The sequence below is a fragment of the Heterocephalus glaber genome, unplaced genomic scaffold (assembly GCF_053883595.1).
Source record: "Heterocephalus glaber isolate CG9 unplaced genomic scaffold, H.glaber_assembly_v1.0 deba00001547, whole genome shotgun sequence".
Taxonomy (NCBI): Eukaryota; Metazoa; Chordata; class Mammalia; order Rodentia; family Bathyergidae; genus Heterocephalus; species Heterocephalus glaber.
In genome coordinates this window covers 5,077,638-5,095,305 of record NW_028258340.1, presented here as the reverse complement: position 1 = coordinate 5,095,305, position 17,668 = coordinate 5,077,638, and the positions used below count along the sequence as shown (strand labels likewise).

At 39.9% G+C, this 17,668-nt stretch overlaps 1 protein-coding gene across 1 annotated transcript in view; it reads right to left on the bottom strand.

Moving 5' to 3' along the window:
- Positions 1-17,668, bottom strand: part of Maob (monoamine oxidase B) — a 130,330-nt gene that overhangs the window by 61,442 nt on the left and 51,220 nt on the right. The window lies entirely within an intron of this gene.

The window sequence follows — 17,668 nt, the reverse complement described above, 5'->3', positions numbered from 1 at the left end:
AATAATAATAATAATAATAATAATAATAATAATAATAATAATGACAGTCAGATTGTGCTGCTTCTCTGCTTCAAACCTTCCAGTGATTTCCCACAATACTCTGGGTTCAATCCCAAGCATAGAAAAGAATCTCATTTATATTGAATGTGTAGACATTTTTTGTCACTATTCCCTAAACAGTAACAGTATAGCAACTATTTCCTTAATATTTACATTGTATTTAGTTAGATACTATGAGTATTCTGGAGATTACTTAAAAGCACGTGGGAAGATGTACATAGGTTCTATGTAAATATTATGCCATTTTATATTAGCAACTTGAACATCTGCAGTTTTGGTTATCTGCAGGGATCCTGGAACCCATCCACTACAGACACCTAGGGACAACTATAACTGCCTACTGGGCCCTACACCATCTAGCTCTGTTACCTCTCTGACTTCTCAGCAATGGGCCAAACCTGTGCATACAGGGTCACAAGAACCAACTCTGCTTATCACTTCCCAACTCTACATTCAGTAACAAGTTGGCAGCTCCACACTGGCTGTGAAATATGTGTACCATGCAAAGCTCCTGACAAGAGGTTTATTTATTTAATTTTTTTTATTTTTTGAGAGTGACTTATAAGCAAACCACAGTTTTCCCTCTCCCAACTCTCCCTTCTCTGCTCTGCTCCACCCACATGGGGCTCCTTATTGTTTCATAAACACAACTGCATTTGCCATTCATTCCCTCTGGCTGGAACACTTTTACCCAGATAGCCAATTTTTACTCTCCTCTCCTTGAAGTTTTTGCTGGAATGTTATCTCCTCAATGAGGCCCTCCCTGACTACCCTCCTTGATATTGGATCCCACCCTCTCACACATCCTTACAGTCTCCATTCTCTTTAACTTTATAACTTATCACCTTGGGAATTATATAGGTCCACCGGAAAAAAATATACACACTTTAGGAAAAGAAAAAGAGTATGATGTTTTTTTCAACAGATGGTGTTACCCTTGTATGGGGGACCCTAGAGGATGTCATGTAACACAGAAAACCCACTACACTGGCAGCCCTTTGAAAAGAAGTTGAAAATGCATGTACAGAAATCTCAATGACCAAGGTTCCCCAAGCAGCAGTTCACCATACTAATAAATGTCTGGAAGCTCATGGCTCCCACTTTGAGCACCTCTTGCAATTGTAGAGGCCAAAGGCAACTTGTATTAATCTCATGATGTCTCAATAAATTTAGTATTAAAATATTTATACAAGTTTTTCAACACAGTTTTTGACAATCTCTCTCTCTCTCAGAATAAATGTTTTACTATAAATTGCTTTTAACATAGTAACATCTTATACATGTATATAGATAGAAGATTTAGCAGACCTGTTTAAAAAGTTCAAACCTTTAGTAGAAATTAAGTCTTGTCACGAGATAAGTAACAGATTTGTGAAACCAAAGATTTTTCCATAATTCAGCAACTTGATGGTTAATTGAATTTTAACTCTCAAATATATTTGAAAACCAACTCAGACTCATTAGAGTTGAGAATATTAAATTAGATTAAGAAGTAGCATTTTTTTAAAGTTTTAAACAAAGTCATATATGAAATTTGGGTACATCTAAGCTAACTTCATTTACAGAAATCCATATTTCATGCCATTTTTTTATTTTTCACTTAACCTTTTTTTTTCAGTACTTGGGATAGAACCCAAGCCTCATGCATGCTAGGCAAGTGCTCTCCCACTGAGCTACACTCCCAGCTCAAGTATATATCTTGATTGTGCCTGTTACTGTAAGTGAAAAGCAACATAAAATTAAACATAGCTAATTATGATTCTATTTTGGTACATAAATTATTTCTATGTGTTTTGTTTGTTTGTTACATGTCCTCTCTGGTTAACACTCAAGCTCCATGAGGCCAAGGGAGTCTGGTAGGTTTTGTTCATCTTGGTATCTATAGCTTATTTATAAATTAACAATAGCAGAAGAAAGCAGTCTTTAGTTGTAGGATTTGGAGGGGAGCTGGTAGTATAAGTGTTCATATGGAGGAACTTCCTAGTTTCTTGACGTCATATTAAACAGGCACTTATTTTCCTGTAGGACTAGATTACTTGGGACTAAAATATTTCAGTTTCTCCAAAGAGTGATACCAAATCAAGATTCACTGAATCATGCTCTGAAAGGGATAGGTTCATATAGCACAATGACTCATTCTTTCAGTCGTTTATACAAGAAACACTTACCTAAGGCCAAGTTCCATGTCCTGATGCAGGTTCTGAAGATACAGCAGGAGACTATCTAGCTATAGATTGATGATAGATAGATAGATAGATAGATAGATAGATAGATAGATAGATAATCTCCCCTTTTGGAGCTTGCATTCTACCAGGAGAAAGTAGACAAAAAATATGTGTATAATATGATGCCAGGCTTTTATAAGTGCTATGAAAAAGGAATAAAGCAGACAAGGGATAATTTATGAATAGAGAATACCAGGTGAAAGTGACGGGGTTACTCCTTAAGATAGGATCACCAGGGAAGGTCCTCCTGAGTAGATGATATTTAAGACTCAAGAAAGAACATTCCTAGTGGAGAGAATTACAAGTGTGTTTGGGTTACTTATTGCTGCATAAAGAAATAACCCCACAACTTAGTGGCTTCTAAATGCAATTTTTTTCTCTCACAGTTCTATATGTGGGCTGAGTGAGCTCAGCTGGGCAATTCTTGCTTGAGTTGCTCACAGGGCTGCATTCCATTCAAAAGGTCCAGTGGGATGGAAATCCAGGATGCCAACATTCCCAAGTCTAATGCCTAGGTAGGAAGAACTAGAAGACTAGGTTCAGTGGGACTGGTGGACAGAGTGCTACATGTGGCCTCTCCAGCACAGTGGCCTTGGAGTGTACGGAGTTCTTTCATTGTCTATGTCACTCAAGGGTTTAAGAGTGAGTGCTCCTCCGAGAAGGACATGGTATGTGCCCAACTCTTAAGGCCTGGACCCCTAAACTGGAACAGTATCACTTCTGTCATATTCTCTTGGTCAGAGCAGTGACAGAGCCCTCTCACATTCAAAGGAAGGAGGGATAGAACCCATCTCTCCCTCTCCATGGGAGCACAGTCAAAAAAATGTGTGGCCAACCATCTTTAATCTGCTTCAAAGTGCAAAAGCCAGGGAATAGAAATAGACTTGGCACGCTAGAGCCAAAATGGCTGTAATAGAGGCTGGTTAGAAGGTTGGCAGGGGCATAACATCTAGGTACTTGAAGGCCACAGTAAAGACTGAATTTTGTTCATTCTTCTTCTGACTTCTTACTGATTTTTTCTCCCAAGGTTCTACAGTCAAGAAACCTTAGCTCCACCCTGGATACATAGACAGTATGTCAACAGGGCTCTGGAAGAAATGCCTGGAACCAATCAAGGAGAAATATGAGGCCCCTAAAATAGCAGCAGCACAACAACCCTGGCCTTTAACAGAGCTTAAAACAACCTGTTGTTTGTCAATGAACTCATATCCTTTCTAATCCAAAGGATCAATGTCACTAGGCACCATAATGGCACAATTCAAGTACCAAAACATCTACCGTACATAGATCATGCTTAAATATATAGCTTTATCTCCTCCTTTCTGCCTAGGCATGAAGTTATACATTAAGCAATGCTTCTTCCAAGCTTATTATGTTCATACTTCACAAAAGAAACATGAAATTAATCTGAGATTCATGTATGGGTAACTATTCTTATGTTGATCTCATGTGACCCAACATTCCAACAATCTCACCAGAATGAGCAAGTACCTTTAATACTTTCTTAAATTCATGGACTAAGAGTGAAATGAGATGGTTTAACATTGTATTAGTCTGTTTTCCATTGCTATAACAAAATGCCTGAAGGTACTTCACAAAGAAAAGAGGTGTATTTAGCTCACAATTTTGGAGATCCAAGATTATTGTACCAACATGTGTTCAGCTCTGACGAGAGCCCTCCAACCTATGTTACATCATGGCAGATGGCATCCTGGCAGGAGTGCTTGCAATAAGGAGAAAGCACATGGCAAGACAGGAAGCCAGAAAGAGTGTGGAGGAGGCAAACTTGCTCTTTTAACAACTCATTCTTAAGAGAATTAACCATGGTCCCCTGAGAACTACCTTAATCCTTCCAAGGGTAGCATTTCAAGTTGACCTAGCGACCTTACACTAGGCCTCACTCCTTAAAGGTCCCACTGCCTCTTTTAACATCTGAAGATTCAGGACCAAGCTTCTAAGGTACGAACCTCTGGGAGAAAAAACAGCCAAACCATAACAAATGTCTCCCACTAATACTTGATTAAACCAAATGGATAGTTCATATCCATGGCCTACGTGGACTCCTGTTACCAAAGGAAGATCAGGGAGGTCCCAGAAAGTCAAATATGGATTTAAAAAGGGCCGGGGATTTAGCTCAGTGGTTTTGTCTCCTGCTGCACAAGCGCAAGGACCTGAGTTCAATCCCTGGTACCAAAAAAAAAAAAAATATGGATTTAAAAAAAATAGTGATGAGGAATAAGATAGAAAAAGCCAGTATTAAGAAGCAGGAATCTGAACAGAAAGGAAGGTTGAGGACCTGGCCCACAGTTCAACCCTCAGCACTCTGACCCTATTTTTTGTCTTTCTTGAACTATCTATTCTTTTTATGTTTTTGTTTTTTCTACTCATTTTTATTTATTCCTCAAAAAAACACCATAGGCTATCCAAACCTTGGTTTGTCCTTCTTTGTTCTCCATTATTACAGACACAAGTCCCTCCATCATTACCCAGAAATGTACAAAATTCTGCTATGGTGATGAGGGTGCTTCACTCACATTTTTGGGTCTGTTCTGTGTCTGGTAATGGGGACTCCAGGAGTCACACATTTCCTGGGATTACTGCCCTGAGCTGTCACATGGACACACCCTGATGGCAGCCAGTCATCTGTCCACAAGGGAGTTTGAGTTTTTTCTGCTTTGATGCTCCCAGAGACAGATGCCTCCCTCGCAACTTTATGATTCCACAAAACCTAAAGTTGAATTCCATCAAAAGTCATCATGTAAAATGCAACCACCCCAGAGAGTAGTTGTGAAACCCAATGGTGCCAATATACAACTACATAAATACAACTAGCACTCTTCAATGGGCACAGACATGTACACACAAACAAAATCGTCTTGCTTCCACTGATATGATCTGATTGGCCTGATTTCTGAGGCAGGAGGGCAGAGGGAAATACAGCAGCAAGGCATACAGCAGAGGTCAGGCAGGACCAAATTGGAGTGTGGCAGAGTGGCAGAAAAAGAGGGCAGTGTGAGTAAAGGCATGGGGTCAACAGAAGATGCCCAGACCAGAGTCATCCCAGTGCTGGCCAAGGCTGAAGGTGTGGGCAGGGGCAACAAGACTAATGTTTGAGCGCCCAGTGGGCCCGACTTCCCACGAGGGCTGTAGTCTGTCCTGTGTGTGTGCGTGTATGTGAGCTCGTACACACAGTGGATTCTCACAGTGCATGTGAGGTAGATGCCATTCACTGCCCAAGGTCATCTCCAAAGTCAGTAGGACTGTCTGACCCTGGAGCTATGCTAATAGGGTTTCTTCTCATTAGAGAAATGTTCTAAGTCTGGACTGCTCAATACTTGTGGCTACAGAGTAGTACTTGAAATGTGGCCAGTGCAACCGAGAAGATGAATTTTGTTTTGCTTTTAATTCACATCTCCATTACTGATAAACTAGTCAATATCACTGGGGCAACCCTTGTAAGTGAATCTACTTCTCTTATTATAAATTGTATGAAAAGTAAATAGAAGTCCAACACTTCCAGTGACAATTTAGTCTCTGAATTGAGATGTGCTGTAACGGTAAAGTACCTATCAAATTAAGCATAGCATAAACTTAGCATAAAAGAATGTAAAAGATCTCAATTATCTTTAAAATACTGATTATATGTTGAAATGATAATATTGGGAGGGATCCTGGGTTAAATGACATATTACAGTGAGTTTCAGCTGTTTACTCTTTTGCTATGGCTACCAGGACATTTAAAGTGACATGTTTCTGTCAGACAGCTGCTTTCTCACGCTTGACTGAGGGCCCCGGTGCCACACAGTGGGGGAGACAAGGAGGGATGCTGGATGCTACTGGTGCAAGTGAATCCCCTTCCTCTATGGCTGCAGGAGCTCAGCAGCCATTCAGTACAGCGTCAAATGCTTTCCCCATCATGGCCATCTCGACTTTGAGGGGACAAACTATGCTGGAGATGAGAGTTCAAACTCCCCACCTATCTGCCCCTAGGACCAGGAACCCTTGCCTTCAGCTGTCAAGGAAAATACGATCTCGGAAGTGTTAGGTATTCCAAAGCCCCCACAGAACCAGCTCCCTCCCCCTTCTCCCTGTCCTCCTCCCTAAAGGCGAACAGGAACTTTCTACATAACTAAGGCTTGATCCCTCCTAGTTAATGACCTCCTACCAAGTTAGGGGCTTTTCTGTCCCACCCGTTTCCAGACCAAATGTTCCCTTAAGATAGGGACCTCCTGGAGCTTGTCACTCCGTCCCACGTCCTACCCCCCACCCCCCCACCCCACCCCCCCGCAAGACAGAGACTTCCTGGAGCTTGTCACTTCATCCCACCAGATACTCCCTGAGATAGGGACTTCCTGGAGCTGTTTCTCTGTCTCCCAGCCAGAATTTGTAGCTATATGCCCTAACTGCAATCACCCACCCCCATCAAAGGACTACATGCTCTCCCACATGCAAAGACCCCATATAAGCCTCCAGCTCAGCTCATGCGATGGCTGGTCTCCATTTTGTGAGTCGGTCCCAGCAGGCTGCAGACTGCCGCCCCAATAAAGCTTGCTGCTTGAACATATGTGTGCCCCTTCCTTTCGGCGACCCTTTCAGGAAGTATTTATGGTTCTGGTCCAGCCCTTTCATTCCAGAGATGGGAAAATAAGGCACCGGGCCATGTGACACAGAATGACAGTGATAAAACCACACTTGCATCCTAAGTCCCCTGACCTCAAACGGGAATGTTCTCTTCCATTAAACGCTCGGTTCTCCTGCTCTTGTTCCCTTTTCCTTTCTATGGCAAGAGGGCAACAATCTAAATACCAGCCTTAGTTCTGCCACTGATCAATGAATAAAAATAACACTTGTTTACTAAGCACCTCCGGGGTGTCAGGCACTGTTCTGCACTGGTCCTGCACCAGGGAACATGACAGGCAAAGGAACAACAGCCAATAAATGGGCAAATAAATAAATAAGATCATTTTTATAGTAATATTTTCTTTAAAAGAATCAACGGGCCAGGATCAGAAATGGGGGTGTACAAGCTACTTCAGTTAGGGTGAACGCGGAGGACCTCTCTGAGGGAACATTTGAGTGGAGACCTTATGAATAAGGAGCCAATCATGGGAGGATAGGGGGGCACCACACTTCAGGAAAAAAACGGCAAGTGGAAGGATCCTGAGGCAGGACCCACTGTGGCCTATTCAAACATCAGAAAGATCTCTCAGCCTGGTTGGGGCTGAGATGAGGCAGAGACTGAGAAGAGGCAGGGACCAGACCACACGGAGCCTTGCTTTGTGCTGTTGCGCCTCTGGCCTGCTCTCTCTAGGCTTGCTCTCCTCATCTATTGGTTCCCTTTTTCCTGTTTTGACATGGAAAAATCCTGTAACTTGTGGTCTAGAACATCGCAGGCCCTGTGGTTTCTGCCTTTGCCTCACTCCTGCCTGGCACGTTCACGTTTGTTCCCACAGTCTGCAATGCCTGCCCAGCCATTCTGGGGGAACTCCGCCCGGAGACACATCCTTTGGGTACACCAGATGACAGCCTCTCTGGGAGGCCACACCAAGATGTCTGGACTAGTGCAGCAGGACAGCCCAGCCGCTTCTCCCAAAAGGCAGGTGCACAAAACACCAAGGCCAAATAGGTTAAGCTTATTATAATGACAGAAGAAACCAAGACAAAACAAAAACAAAAGCACACCCTAAAGGTGGGAAACACACCCAAGATCCTCTGCATTACTCAGCACCTATAAAACGGGAGTAGTCACACCCCTTCCCATAGTCTTCCCCTTCACAGGAAGAGAGGCAGCTGCTCTCTGAGGATGTACAGGATAAAGTATGAGAACCTGTGGGAGGCGTCTCTGAAGTGCAAGTTCTTACTTTTCCACATGCAGGTCTCGCTCCTGGTCTCCAGCCACCTTCAGGGCCTACCAAGTTCAGACCTCTAGCCCTCTCGCTATTTCTGTTATGATCATCCTCCTTACACCAGATCCCCAGACAAGTATCAGACATCATCACTCCCCAAGAGACCCAGGGGTTCATGGCTCTCCCATCCGCCCCTTGTTCCCTCTTCCAGATGTAGACTTTCCACCACCCAAGGATTAGCAACCAAGGTTCACAGTCCTCTGCAACCCGAGTCAACCCCCCACCCCATGAAGATTCAAAGTTCACTGCCCCCTGGTTTCCTGGGAAACCTAGGCCATTTCCTTTTCAGATCAGGAAGTGCAAGGATTCTAGCTCCCTGGAGCACCCAGACTTGCATAGTGCAGTCCAGGAGGCCAGCTGTGGACCTCCTCAGGAATCAAGGCTTCTAAGCTGTCTCCCCCAGATGACTAGACGTCCAGTAACTGCAGCTGGAGACAGGGATGTACCCCCTTCCGGGAGTCCAGGCCCCCTACTGCCCCCAGGAGAGTCTGGACAGACACTATCTATTCTTAAGTAGAATGTCCATGTAGGTCAGCTCCTCAGCAAAGGTGCCAAGTTCCTAAATTCTGAACAAGCTGGATCATTGTCAGAGTCCCCCACTCTATCACTTATCAACTGGGGTATCTCGAGCGAGTCACATAAATAAGCTTTGTGCCTCCATGTCCTCTTTTGTAGAGAAGGGATGACAACCTTTGAGTTTTAGGGTATTAGTGAGTTAAGGAGGCATCTAAAACACTTTGTAGTTTGCATATATCTCAAAAGATGTCAGTTACTGTAATTACTAAATTTAGTTTTGAACTGGCTCTCTGACAGCCACCATGTACATTCATATTTGGCTTAACTTGAGAGCTTACATTATAGGGAATTAGGAATTGTGATGTTTTTCTAGTTTGCACATGATTAGAAGGTATCTGCAGCAGTTGCCCTTAACATTTGCCAACCTAAATAAAGAGGGAACAGTAAAGGTCAGCAGTAAAGGGTTCCATGTCACTCCGCAGCCCTTTTGTTCAGAATTTTTGCATGAAGCATGTGTGTTGATTAAAAAAAATCAGTAAACTTCTCCCACTGAAGAAAGTCTATCTTTTCTACAAGTCCTTGCTTATTGGAATCTTCTCAGACTGTATTTTAACACAGTCACCATTGATAGCTCTTTGGACCATTCAATGATTTCTCATGAGTTGGTTACAGTGAGGGACAAATTTTAAAATCTGTTAAAATAATTACTCTGTATGAAAGGTATTTATGCTCTCTATAAATTTATTCCCTTAATTTTATTGAGCACCATCCTTCAAGGTTTGGGGAAGTGTTTAAAGCATTCACTTACACTTCTGTCTCTGACCAATTCAACCTCATTGAGTTCCGACTTGTTCACTGTCTCATGTATTAAAATCACAGGGACACAGTGTCATCCTGTGCACACAGGAGTTCCCTCCAAATGATTCAAAATCAGCCTGCCCTTAGGAAGTAACAGAAATATAAGGAGTTTCACTCTGTTTATGTCCAAGTTTATGCCCACACTTGTAATCCCAGAAGCTAAGGCAGGAGGATCACAAGTTCAAAGCCAGCCTGGACAACTTAGAAATTTAACAAGATTCTGCCTCAAAATAAAAAATATAAACAGAACTAGGGATGTGGCTCAGTTTGAAGGTACTGAGTTCAATCCTTAGACTGAAAAAAAAGAATGCGGAATATTTCATTAGTAATGTTTTATATTGATTATGAGTTCCAATGGTATTTTGGATCTAGTAGGTTAAATAAGATGCACTATTAAAATTAATAGGTTTTTTTTACCATGTTGGCAATCAAACTCGGGGTCCAATGCATGCAAAGTATACATTCTACCACTGAGCTACATCCCAACCTTAAAATTCATTTCTTGTTTCTTTCCACTTTTTAATATGGCTCCTAGAAAACTTAAAATTATTAATGAACACACATTATATTTCTACTGGACAGTGCTGTTCTAAACTATTTTAATGAGTATTCCCAAATTTCATGCATATGGCAAAACATAATATATTTTATTTCTGTGGCATTAGCTCTGCAATCTAGTATGACCACCTCGTCATCCAGAGAGTCTCAACTGGTTTAATTGTAACTACTTTCAGGGTCTAAAGAAACCAGAATGGAGCAAAAGGAAACTTAGAAGGTAACACAAGCAGAAGAGGGCATTTTATTTCTCTTTTTTATGATCTATTTAGCCTGTATGCCTGGCCATATACGTTTCACTACAGCCAAGTGCTAATCTCTGAGGCTACTCAGAATACAGAAAACAAAGAAGAGAAGATTAGATTTAAAGGAGACTTCCAGTTCAGTGTCTAAGGAGCCTATGAAATTCTTTTCAGAATGACTTTACTGGCCTAAAAAAAGATTGGTAAAGCTTTATCCTCCCTGGTATCTCACCATTTACATTCTTACTTGATAGTAAGAAGTCCTAGTGTCTGTTAGAAAAGCATGTTTTCAAAAGGAAATTAAACAGACTAGCTTTCCTATTAAAATGTTCTTAGGATCTTCAGTGTATCACAGCAGCCTTGCTGGTGACAGTGACACTGACTGACATCATTTAGTCCAAATAACCTTCTTTAGAAATTAAACCACAAAGCCTAATAATATGGCAAGTTTCCACAAAAGGTCGATGATGATGATGATGATGATGTGTGTGTGTGTTTGTGTGTTTAATCAGACACTGGGAAAATTCTGTAGCCCAGTAATATCAGGATAAGAGCCTTTGAGGTTCTGCATTAGAACAGCTGCTTTGAGATCTAGACCATCTAAACTCAAAAGATCTAAGCTCAGTCACTCAGCCTGGCTGGAAGCAGCTTGGTTATTGTTAATGGCTATGTAACCTGGGAGACTGCTGACTGGACAGGTGAGAGGCTCAGAAACATGGGGCCTTACTTCTCATAGATCATGAGCTCTCCAAAGTCTGTGTCTAATTACATTTTCAAAACTAAATCTAAAGCTCTTTATGAAAAGTTCTAGCAATACAAAGAAGTACAAAGAAGAAAGAGCAAATTATCTCATATCACACCATCCAGGTTTAAAAAAAAACACCATTTGCTGTATGACATTCCAGACCTCTTTATAAGCATCTACAAGGTACAAAAACAAATAGATGAATGGGCAGATGGTTGCTATGGAAGGATAAATAAACAAATGGATGATTGAGAGACAAAATGAAAAAAGGAGGAAAAGAGGGAAGGACAAAGAAAAAATTAAAAATGCAAACTGAATTACATTTGTTATTTTAAATGACATAAAGTTACTTGAAAATTCCTCCAATTCTTAATATTTAAATCTTTATTTAAATGTATTTAATACTTAACACCAGTTTCACCAAATCTGACCCATTCCTGAATTTTTTGAGTCATCCCTTGATGATATTTTGAAATGAAGTGCTGCTGTGACAAAAGAGTTTCAAGTATGTGTCATTAGTTTAATGGACAGGCTGCAAATGGCCAGTTAATAGGTTTCACAGGATTGAAAAGTGGCAAGGCATTGGTAGAACTCTTTCCTGGATAATTTAGAAAGCAGGTCAAGTACTCCCCAGCCTTGAAGCTCTATGAGAAACTGCTGGGAAAAATGTTAGTGATTGTGGGCTTTTACATGAAATACATTCACTTTGAGCAGTGGCATAGCTCTGGAGATGGAATAGTCAGCATTAAGAACCTTAGATTTTCCTCACCATCAATTTTCAAATATCATCTAAGGTTGTTCTCTTTACCTGGCTTGATTATGGCATGGGGATCTTTTCTTTTCTTTTTCACTTTGCTTTATTTTATAGTTTTTCCTGGGTTTTGTTCATTTCATATTGAGAAGATAATCTTTGAACCCACAAATCCATACCATCTAAAACCCAGATTATCTCAAATTAATCAGCCCAGTACCTTCTATATACTAGATACTGGCTAAATTTTGAATGATTTGAATAGATTATAGATGTTTAATTAATAGTAACTAATTGGTTAAATTTCTGCTATATTATAGTGTTCCTATGACAGAATAGTACGTATCTATTTAAAATAGCATTTACAAATAATATTAGATAATATTTGTGAAATGGTCATAAATGAAAAACAGACTTCAAAACTTTCTCTATTTGAAAAATTTATACTTTATAAACAGGAATCCAGGAACATTAAATATAAACAAAATGTGCTACACATGTACATATGTATGTTTGTACGTGTATGTGTATATATTTATGTATGCGAGATTATAAAATCTTAGAAACACGAGTAACAGAAAACTATTCATCCTACTTCCAAAAAGACTTTTACAAAGTAAAGTATAATCAGGAAACTGTGGTGGCTACAGGGCTTGGGAAGGTGCTGGGGTTCAGAGGGAAATGACAGAACGCTCCCCCGCCCTGTCCCCATCCAGCCAACAGTAAACTCTTTATGGCATGTTCTTGGCATACAAAAGCATCAATTCATGCTCTGACCCCACTGCTTCCTGTCAGTTGCAGTTAATCTATTTAACCTTTATGTACTCACCTGGTGGCAGCAGAAGCCAAGAGAAAGCATAGGCTATGCAATGGACAGCCTGGGAATCTGTGCCCACACCTTTCTGCAGGGTGCTGCTGCAGAGGGTGTGGCAAGGTAAACTAGCACACTGGAAGCCATCTTGTAGCTCCTGCTAGTCCCTTAGTACTGCAGGCTGCTGAAGCTTTGGAACTTGTTGAGTGGTTCCCTTATTAACCACCATCGTTTGGTGAGCTGTGTCCCTTTGGACTCATCTGGTGAGCCGACTCTCCTCTGGACGACTTAGCCATACCCCATGATCTCATGATACAGATGTGGTAAGATTTCACACATGATTTAAACTATAGTCCTGTTTTCCTCAGTGAATCTGACCTTCATAATTAAATTCTATACATTCTCTACTTTCTACCCCCTCCATAATTTAAAACTCATACTGTGTTTCCCACAACTTTAGTCACTGTTAAATTTATCCAGATGTGTATGCACAGAGAATATGTTTACTGATTTTATATTTCAAGTTCCAAATGGAAACTGTGGAGGCCTAGAATAAATTCATTCCATATCCCAAAATGTTACTCCAAATCGAGCCACTGAAGGCGTAGTTTTATTACATGCTGAAGATCTGTCTGTGTCCTCTAAAGAACACAAATGAGCACTTGGGTTTCCAGAATGGCAGCATAAGCTTCAGAATGATCATCAGACAAATGGGGTTTACTTGCTGCAGAGGAGATTAAGTATTTTCCACATTTTTGCCTTTGAAAAAAATCTTCTATGATGACAAGATATACTTGTTCCCAAAAAATATGAAATGGGATGGAGTCTGGGTATAGGTGGAAGAGAAGATTCATTAAGTCCACCTTAGATAGGGCAGACTTATGGAGCCAGTAAGCTGGATGTGGCATGTGTGAAGTTCATGTAAACTGGGCAGCTGTTTCTGGGTGAAATACAAGAGTTTATCTAAACTGTTCTGGTGGCTTCTATCATCAGAAGAAAAGCAAGTGCACTCTGGACTTTGATCCAAGCTTCTCTGGATTAATAGGATAGGGGGTAGGGACATGGGCATGAATGGCCTAAAGAAAACTGGGTCCTTCTGGCCTGCTAATCTCCCAGAAATGCCAAGGTCTTATGTAACAAGACAATTTCAATTTTCCAAATAAATTATCTTTTGAATATTTTATTTCTCAGTGTGTCTACTCTAATTTTGTTGCTATTCTCAAATACTAAGACAGAATTTACATTGAGAGATTCACCAAAATGATATTATACATAGTACCTACAGTTTCCTCTCTCTGCTTTTATGTGCTTTTCAGGTACCATGTAGTCAACTAGATTTCAGAGTTGTCAACAAGACAAGAGGCTATGCCAAATGCTTCCTTCCCCATGGAGTTGTTTGAGCAATGGCAGTTATAGCAGAGATGCTCTATTTGGTGGCTGTTGCCTCATCCACCTGCCTCTGTACCCTTGAAGCTGATCATATATAACACAAAATGAAATTTGACCATGAGCTTGGCTTCTGTCCATTTCCAGATGAGCTAATGCCAGAGTGTCTTTTTGCTCAGTTGCTCCAGATAGCTGAAATTTGGAAATGATGAAGTCGGGCTCTTAATTTTAAGTCACATTACATCCTTACACTGACCAAACTCTTAACAGGATCACCCTTCAGTCCTAAAGCAGTTTCGTGAATACTGTGATTGGACTTCAGTTTCAAATTTCAGGCTGATGAAAGCTTCTGAGACATAGAAATTTTATTTGTGGGTCAGGGACTTAGCTCAGTGGTTCCTCCACCTGCCTCGAAAGCGCAAGATCCCGAGTTTGATCCTCGGTACCAAAAAAAAAAAAAAAAATTTTATTTGTCAGTAGCCCAAGTTGTACCAAACCTCCAAATTCTTCAAAGTAAGAACTCGAAAAAGTAAAAGACAAAACAACCACAAACAGGTACACATATAAACAAATGCACTCATAAACAAGTAAAGAGGAAGAGGTATAAGTCCAAATATAACAGGATTCCTTAAGAAGTTTTGTCTTTTTCTTTTTAATTATGAGATATTTGTAAAGGAGAACAATTTTTTCAAGTCATTTCCAAGGCATCTGAACTATACCTTCTAAATTATACCAGCAGAAATTAGCATGACTATTTGTGAAACCTCAGTAGATGCTTAAAAATATTTGTTGAGTACTAATGGCTGTAACTCTGACTTTAGAAGTGATGAAAATACCTTCCAAATTATATAAATTTCAGCTGCGGTGATGACTTTTTCCAATAATAATTAAATCCCAATACAGTGTGGTAGCACATCTTTTACCACAAATTCACCTTTGGAAAACCACATTTTAACAACATAAAACAGATCTATAGTGCCACTAAAAATGAATGCCATCCAGTAGATACAAGTATTTCTGAAAGATTGGATCCAGGAAGTATAGAGGTTTGTTCATCACAATACACCAGGGCTTTATGGATATCTATTTATTGGGCCAATATGAACACACCCCATCTATCTGCTGACCATTTCTTCTGCATCTACCAGAGAATTCATGATTATGGGAGTCATCCTGTGTTGTTTTTGGGTTTGTTTTGGTTTCGGTTTTTTGGTACAAGGAATTGAACTCAGGGCCTCTCGCTTGCCAGGCAAGTGCTGCACCGCTGAGCTACATCCCCAACCCGAGAGTTATCCTGTCTTGAGGAAATGAGGAAACATACCTTTACAAGTGAGTAGCTAACATACCATAAGGTACTGCATCCTTCTCTTTTTCTAGGTAGCTCGATTTCATCAGTTTTAATACCAATCAGTAGGGCTGGGGGTATAGCTCAAGGGTTAGAGTGCTTGCTTACTATGTGCAAGGCCTTGGTTTCCATCCTCATCACTGCCACCAAAAAATAAATCAATATCAACCCACACATACAAGTTCCTTAACCTAATATTATGAAGGCTGCATGTAAAATTCTCTCCCATTAACAACCATGTAAGACATTTTTAAATAAAAGATCCTTTTAATGGGCTGATGTGCACGGAGGTTCTGACAATATGGCAAGCAGAATACTTGATACTCTCAAAATTCAGGCTAAGAAATACCTACAGGTTTGCTGAAGAAACAAGGCACAAATATGCTAGACATTTACATGAACCATAGTTTTCACTTGGAGACAGTAGTCATTAAAATAGGTAATAAAGGGAAGTGTTCAAATGCCCAAAGCTCTGCCTTCCTTGACAGAAGAGACACATTTCTGAAATACATTCTCTGGCATATAATAGGAGATAGAATGTCAGTTCTTGTCAATAACTCTAGAAATAGATGTACCCATTCAAGATACTTTTTAAAAGTTAAAAATGAGAAAAATAATATGTGGCTAAAGATATGGAAATAGTGAAGGTAGAGCAGAAGTATTTAGTTTGAGGAAGACTTCTTAGATACACAGTCTTTATTATTTTTTATTATCTTGTAGCTCTTCACAAGATATGACCCCAAGGTAGACAAACTGGAACCTTTGTTGAAATTGTGAAAATATTTGTTTCATAGAGTCATTAGTGTTTCAATCTGTCTCATTAGTGAGAATTAATTAGAGTGTAAATTAGTATATCAAACATATACAAATATGCATTAGGTGCACAATAATTTTTTAATGTGCTGATATTTCCCATTTTCTCCAGCAGAGGTCAGACAATAGCAACTTTGGAAAATGAAAATCTAGGAACCAACAGAATTTTGGAGAGATTTTTCTCAAGATAGGATTATAGAGGGAATTTTTTAAATTGTTTTTCTTTACCCATATTTTCTAATTATATTTTTACATTAGACATGCTTTACATTTATAATAATTTAAAAAGCAGTAAGATTTATTTTAAATTTTATAAACAGCACTGTTGTTGTATCTAGTTACCCTCTATTAAATCAAGGATGCTGTTTAATTATTTGTGTTTTCCTAGCTACACAAAGATTATTGGAAACAGCACATTTGGCCATGACAGTAATAAATCATTTAAGTGCAACATCATCATTTCTGCAATTGGTAACGAAACAATGTCTCTCAAGCAAGGGATTTAATGGCAGTTGTGAGATTATCAGAGACAAAAGCGTGCTGGACATAGCTCTTAACTATAACTCATAACTATAACTCATAACTCTTAACCCATATCCCTATTCACACAAAGGCAGAAAGGTGGCTATAATCTGTGGTCACCTCCTGTGTCTGGAGAAATCGAAGAGATCCTTGAATTCAGAGAAGTTAATTTCTTCAAGTTGGGCAGGTAGGATAAGGAAGCCATTAAAAAATTGATCACCTTGACCTACATTTTTTAAAAAACCAAAGAACCCAACAAAGGATATTTACCAAGAACTGCTGATGGTTGTTCAACATATCATACTATCACCATGTTTGGTTCTCATTTCTAATTAAAGTGTCCCTTTTTCTGCTAGAAGCAACAAAAAGCTTATAAAACAAAATTTGAAGACTAATGAAAATGTTCATTTATAACTTAAGGAAGCCTTTTACCTACATTATACCAAATTAAGTAGATGTTTAGATCCTATTTTATTAAATGATTTATAATGTATGGTCTGTTATTTGTCCTTCTTGATAGTATCACTGACAAACTTAAGAGTGTCAAAATTGTTATGTAAATCAAAACTGACTGTTGCTGCTTTCCTTTCTGCTGTGTTTCTTGTAGTGCTGGTGATCAAACCCAGGGCATGGCACATGTTGAACACAAATAGACCACTGAGCTACAACCCCAGCCTCACTTCTATCTTTCTAAGAGGATGACTTCTACCCATGAAGAATGTGTCTACACTGCTTACTTCCACCTATGGGACAAGAGAGGAAAGACAGAAATTCAAAACTTTTGCCAGTTCTATGAGACTCCAAGGTGTGGCCTGGAATAGATGACTCTTTGCTTGTCAGAGAACATCATTGATTTTTTTTTTGAACCAAAGTGAGGATTCTGGACAAACAGAGGAAACAGGGAGATGGGAACAGAAACTGAGGACCTTACAG